Below are 6,000 nucleotides of genomic sequence, written 5' to 3'. Positions count from 1 at the left end.
CTTCTGCCGGACATAAACAGACTGCAGGGTCGGCATGTAGAAGTTGGAGTGGAACTCAACTACCCAAGAAAGATTGACCTGCCTTGCCTGTCTCCGTAGGAAACCCCATTGTCTTCGCTCAATTTGCGGCTCAACAAAGGTGGCAATATTGGACGGGAGGATAAGAAGGTATTCATTGTTATAGTTCCTTTCTGCCAAGATAGGGAACATCTGCTCACAGTAGTGATTGAAAAATCGCGCAGCGTCCTTTGCTGGAAATGCTTTCTCCTTTTCATCAACCTTTATTATCATCTTAACTCGTTTTGTTGAGGGCTCAACTGCAGTTGAAGAAGGCTCTGCCACTAATGCTCTTTTAGTTCCTCTTCTTGCTGGTGGTTTGGAAGTTGCTTTCTCCTTTCCTTTCTTGGTGGCCATCCTGAAAGAAGGGAAGAGAAAGAAAATTAAATTTAAAGAGATATACAGCAAGGAAGGAAACGGAAAAGAGGGTGAATGATGCACATCAAAATGTAGATGACATTAACAGATGCTCTCGAGTGCATATGAAAAGCCAACAGTGGAAAATAACTGGTGCATACAAAGACAGGTGGATGCAAGGCGTTTATTGGCATGTCGGAAAAGGGCATGAGTAGCATAGACCAAGCAATACTTTGTAACAAGCCAAAATATTTGTATTGACAATAAAATTCAATTAATATAATAGTAAGGGAAAGTTGTGAAAAGCAAGCATTGAATAGTATAGCATAGAGAAGTGCATAATGCCATATGAGCTTTTTCACAAACACATAGCATGCATGGTGAATAGGGTATAGAAGATATGAAGATGAATATGCAAGCAATCCCTTAAATAGGAGAAAAAAATAAATGTCACACAATTTGCAATAATCCACAAGCATATAATGAGGGATGATGACTCCAAAAAGTTTCTAGCACCCTATAAAAAGGAAAAGAAGAAGAAGAAAATTAAATTAAAAAAATGAAAAGAAAAAGAAAAGAAAAGGAAATAATAATATATATACATAAAATAATAAGAATGATAGAAAAGAGAAGAAGGAAGAAGAAGGTAAAACCTTGTTAATGGTGGTGAGAGAGATAGAGGGTGAAAGATGAGATAGAAAGGGGAAGGGGGAAGGAAGAAATAAGGAGGGAAAAGAAAAATTAGGATTGGGAGGAGGGGAAGATAAGGTATGTGGCAATTTTAGGTTGAGCTGTGCGGCGCATGCGACGCGGCCGCGTGGGGCACGCGTTTGCGTGGGTGCGCTTCCAGGTAAGGGGGCGCGATCGCGTTGGTCACGCGGTCGCGTGACCCATGTTACGCTGTTGGCGCGAGTGCAGCCTCGCTCCAGCACAACTCTCTGTTCAATTTATTTTAATTGCCAAAATTGGGTGACGCGATCGCGTGGGTCACGCGATCGCGTCAGTGTGCGTTATAAAATGGGTGACGCGGCCGCGTCGGCGACGCAGTCGCGTGACAAAGATTGTGCTTCCAGCACCAATCCAGCATCACTCTCGCACAGAATGTTACTGTGCACCCTTTTATGTCGAAAACTCAGGGCACGCGGCCGCGTGGGGCACGCGGTCGCGTGGGAGGCCATGATTCCCATGCGACGCGAACGCGTCAGGGACGCGGTCGCGTGGGTCGATTTGTGCCATTGGCACGCCTCCAGCCACACTCCAGCGTAACTCTCTGTTCATTTATTTTTTTTCTCCACCGCCCTTGCGACGCGGACGCGTCGCTGATGAGATCGCGTCGCGTGGCGAAAAACCCCTTCTTTTTTTTTCTTCTTTTTTTTTTAAAGGAAATATAAAGACATGTAAATGAAAGAGCACAAAAGCACTAATAAAGAGAAGAGTTATTAAAGAAGAAAAACTAAAAGTGAAGAAAAGAACGATCATACCGCGGTGGGTTGTCTCCCACCAAGCACTTTGCTTTAACGTCCGTAAGTTGGACGCTCCACTAGCTCAATCTGCTGCGATGTGGGGATCTTCCAAGCGGAAGATCTCAAGCTCCTTATTTTTCTGCACCTTCTCACCATGGTATAGCTTCAGGCGTTGTCCATTAACCTTAATAAGTTCAGAGCTTGAAGGATGGCTTAGGTGATAAACTCCGTACGGTTCAGCCTTCTCTACTCTGTATGGACCTTCCCATTTTGATCTCAACTTACCGGGCATGAGCCTTAGTCGAGATTTGTAAAGGAGAACAAAATCTCTAGGTTGGAACTCTTTCTTCTTGATGTTTTGATCATGCACAGCTTTCATCTTTTCCTTGTAAATTCTGGAATTCTCATAAGCTTCTAGGCGAAGGTTCTCCAGTTCCTGCAGTTGCAACTTTCTTTCAGCTCCAGCATTCTCAATTCCCATGTTGCACTCCTTAACTGCCCAGAAGGCTCTGTGTTCTATTTCAACTGGGAGATGACAAGCTTTTCCGTAAACCAAGCGGAAGGGGCTCATCCCAATGGGTGTCTTGTATGCTGTTCTGTATGCCCACAGTGCATCTTGTAGCCTGGTGCTCCAGTCTTTTCTATGAGGCTTTACTATCTTTTGCAAGATACGCTTAATTTCTCTGTTTGACACCTCGGCTTGCCCATTAGTTTGGGGATGGTAAGCTGTTGCAACTTTATGGATTATCCCATGCTTCTTCATCAATCATGTTAGTCTCCTGTTACAAAAATGGGTGCCTTGATCGCTCACGATCGCTCGTGGTGATCCAAAGCGACATATAATATGGTTTCTCACAAAGGAAACAACAGTGTTAGCATCATCAGTGCGGGTAGGAATTGCTTCCACCCATTTGGAAACATAATCCACAGCTAACAATATATAAAAATATCCATTAGAATTTGGAAATGGACCCATGAAGTCAATGCCCCAAACATCAAAATTTTCACAGAAGAGCATATATTGTTGAGGCATCTCATCCCTCCTGGATATATTACCAAATTTCTGGCATGAGGGGCAAGATTTACAAAACTCAGCAGCGTCTCTAAAAAGAGTAGGCCACCAGAATCCGCAGTCTAATATCTTTCTAGCTGTTCTTTGAGGGCCAAAATGTCCTCCACTCTCAGATGAGTGACAGGCCTCTAAAATGGACTGGAATTCTGATTGAGGCACACAACGTCTAATTATCTGGTCAGCGCCACATCTCCATAAATATGGGTCATCCTATATATAATATTTAGACTCGCTTTTCAGCTTGTCTCTTTGATGTTTAGAAAAATATGGAGGAAATGTACGGCTAACTAAATAATTAGCGACAGGTGCATACCAAGGGACTACCTCGGATACTACTTGCAGGTTGTCAAAAGGAAAATTATCATTTATAGGAGTAGAATCATCCTTAATATGTTCAAGGCGACTCAAGTGGTCTGCTACTAAATTCTGATTACCACTCTTATCCTTTATTTCTAAATCAAATTCTTGTAACAGCAGTATCCAACGTATAAGTCTTGGTTTGGATTCCTTTTTAGCTAATAGATACTTTAGAGCTGCATGGTCCGAATACACTACTACTCTAGTACCAAGTAAATAAGCTTGAAATTTATCCAGAGCAAAAACAATAGCAAGAAGCTCTTTTTCAGTAGTAGTATAATTGGACTGGGCAGTGTCTAAAGTCTTAGACGCATAGGCAATAACAAAAGGATCCTTACCTTCACGCTGAGCCAGCGCTGCTCCTACTGCATGGTTGGAAGCATCGCACATGATTTCAAACGGCTGGCTCCAGTCTGGTCCTCTCACAATTGGGGCTTGAGTTAGAGCAGTTTTCAGCTTATCAAACGCTTGTTTGCAATCCTCACTGAACTCGAACTCAATATCCTTCTGCAGTAATCTGGATAAGGGAAGTGCCACCTTACTAAAGTCCTTAATAAATCTCCTGTAGAAACCTGCATGGCCAAGAAACGAACGGACTTCCCTCACAGAAGAGGGGTAAGGTAAACTAGAAATAACATTCACCTTTGCTGGGTCTACAGAAATGCCATTATTAGATACCACATGTCCTAATACAATCCCTTGTTTTACCATAAAGTGGCATTTTTCGAAATTCAATACAAGGTTTGTATTAACACATCTATCTAATACTCTAGATAATCCCTCTAAGCAAAGGCTAAAAGAATCACCATAAACGCTAAAATCGTCCATAAAGACTTCCATACAGTCCTCAATAAGATCAGAGAAAAGACTCATCATGCACCTTTGGAAGGTAGCTGGTGCATTGCACAAGCCAAAGGGCATTCTCTTATAAGCATAAGTCCCAAAAGGACATGTAAAAGTAGTCTTTTCCTGATCCTCAGGAGCTATATGAATATGGAAATAACCTGTGTAACCATCTAAAAAGCAATAATGTGATTTACCTGACAGGCGATCCAGCATTTGATCAATGAATGGAAGTGGGTAGTGATCCTTACGGGTAGCTTGGTTGAGACGCCTGTAATCAATGCAGACTCTCCAAGCATTCTGAACTCTAGTTGCTATGAGCTCTCCATGCTCACTCTTCACTAGAGTGACTCCAGATTTCTTGGGCACCACTTGTACTGGGCTTACCCATTCACTGTCTGAAATGGGATATATGATACCTGCTTCCAATAGTCTGGTCACTTCCTTTTTGACAACTTCCAAGATGGTGGGATTCAATCTTCTTTGTGGTTGACGGACAGGTCTTGCTCCCTCTTCTAAAAATATTCTGTGCTCGCATACTTGAGGGTTGATTCCCACTATGTCTGCCAAACTCCACCCAATTACCTTCTTGTGCTTCCTCAATACATCAAGTAACTGCTCTTCTTGTTGAGAAGTCAGTTCCCTTGCAATAATAACCGGAAGCTTCTGCTCATCCTCAAGATAAGCATATTTGAGATGTGGAGGGAGAGGTTTCAATTCTAACTTTTGATCATGGGCGGGCTCTGGATTATCTGGGGCTTGTGAAAATGGCGAAGTGCCCCCATTGTCAGTTAAGAGGGTCTCCACACTTGGACCTTCTTCAGTGTGCCTCTCTTCAAACTCTTCCTTTTGAACTTCAGCCACACTTTCGTCTATGACATCACACTGGAAGATAGAACGATCTTCTGGGGGGTTGTCAATGACTCCATTCCGATTGAAGATTACTATGCGGCCATCTATTTCAAAGGAGTATGTTCCTGAAAAAGCATCCAATTTGAATTTTGATGTCTTCAGGAATGGTCTTCCAAGTAGGATTGATGATGGCTTATCTGAATCATTGTGGGGCATCTCCAAGATATAAAAATCAGTGGGAAATGTGAGCCCTTTAATATTCACCAAAACATCTTTAGCAACTCCAGCCACTGTAATAATGCTTTTATCTGCTAACACAAAATGAGCTGCCGACCTTTTTAAGGGAGGGAGCCTCAAAACATCATATATAGACAAAGGCATTATACTGACACATGCTCATAAATCACACATGCAATCATAAATTACTACACCACCAATAGTACAACTAACTATGCAAGGACCTGGATCACTACATTTTTCAGGTAATCCTCCCATTAAAGCAGATATAGAACTACCTAAAGGAATAGTTTCTAATTCATTAATTTTGTCTTTATGGATACATAAGTCTTTTAGAAACTTTGCATATTTAGGTACCTGCTGAATAACATCAAAAAGGGGAACAGTTACCTCAACCTTTTTAAACATCTCTACCATTTTAGGATCGGGTTCCAGCTGCTTCCTGGGCTTCCTTGCAAGTTGTGGAAATGGAATAGGAGTAGTGTTTTCTGTGGTGCCTGCGCCTTTTGGTGCTTCCTCCTGTGGTTGAGCTGTTTCTTCTTCAGTTATGTTCTATATATCCTCTTCCTCCTCAACATCTTCGATTTCTACCACCTCTTCAGCTGAGGCGTATTCTGGTGAGCGTGGTTCCTCCTGATTCCTCTCCTGCAGTGTGGTTCCGGACCTCAGGGTGATGGCATTAATGCCTCCCTTTGGATTGGGTAATGGTTGAGAGGGGATTCCAGTGGTGCTTGAAGGTTGGTTACTGGAATTTTGTGCTAA

The sequence above is a fragment of the Arachis hypogaea genome, chromosome 14, assembly GCF_003086295.3.
Source record: "Arachis hypogaea cultivar Tifrunner chromosome 14, arahy.Tifrunner.gnm2.J5K5, whole genome shotgun sequence".
Taxonomy (NCBI): domain Eukaryota; kingdom Viridiplantae; phylum Streptophyta; class Magnoliopsida; order Fabales; family Fabaceae; genus Arachis; species Arachis hypogaea.
Note: the sequence above shows the minus strand (reverse complement) of the source record.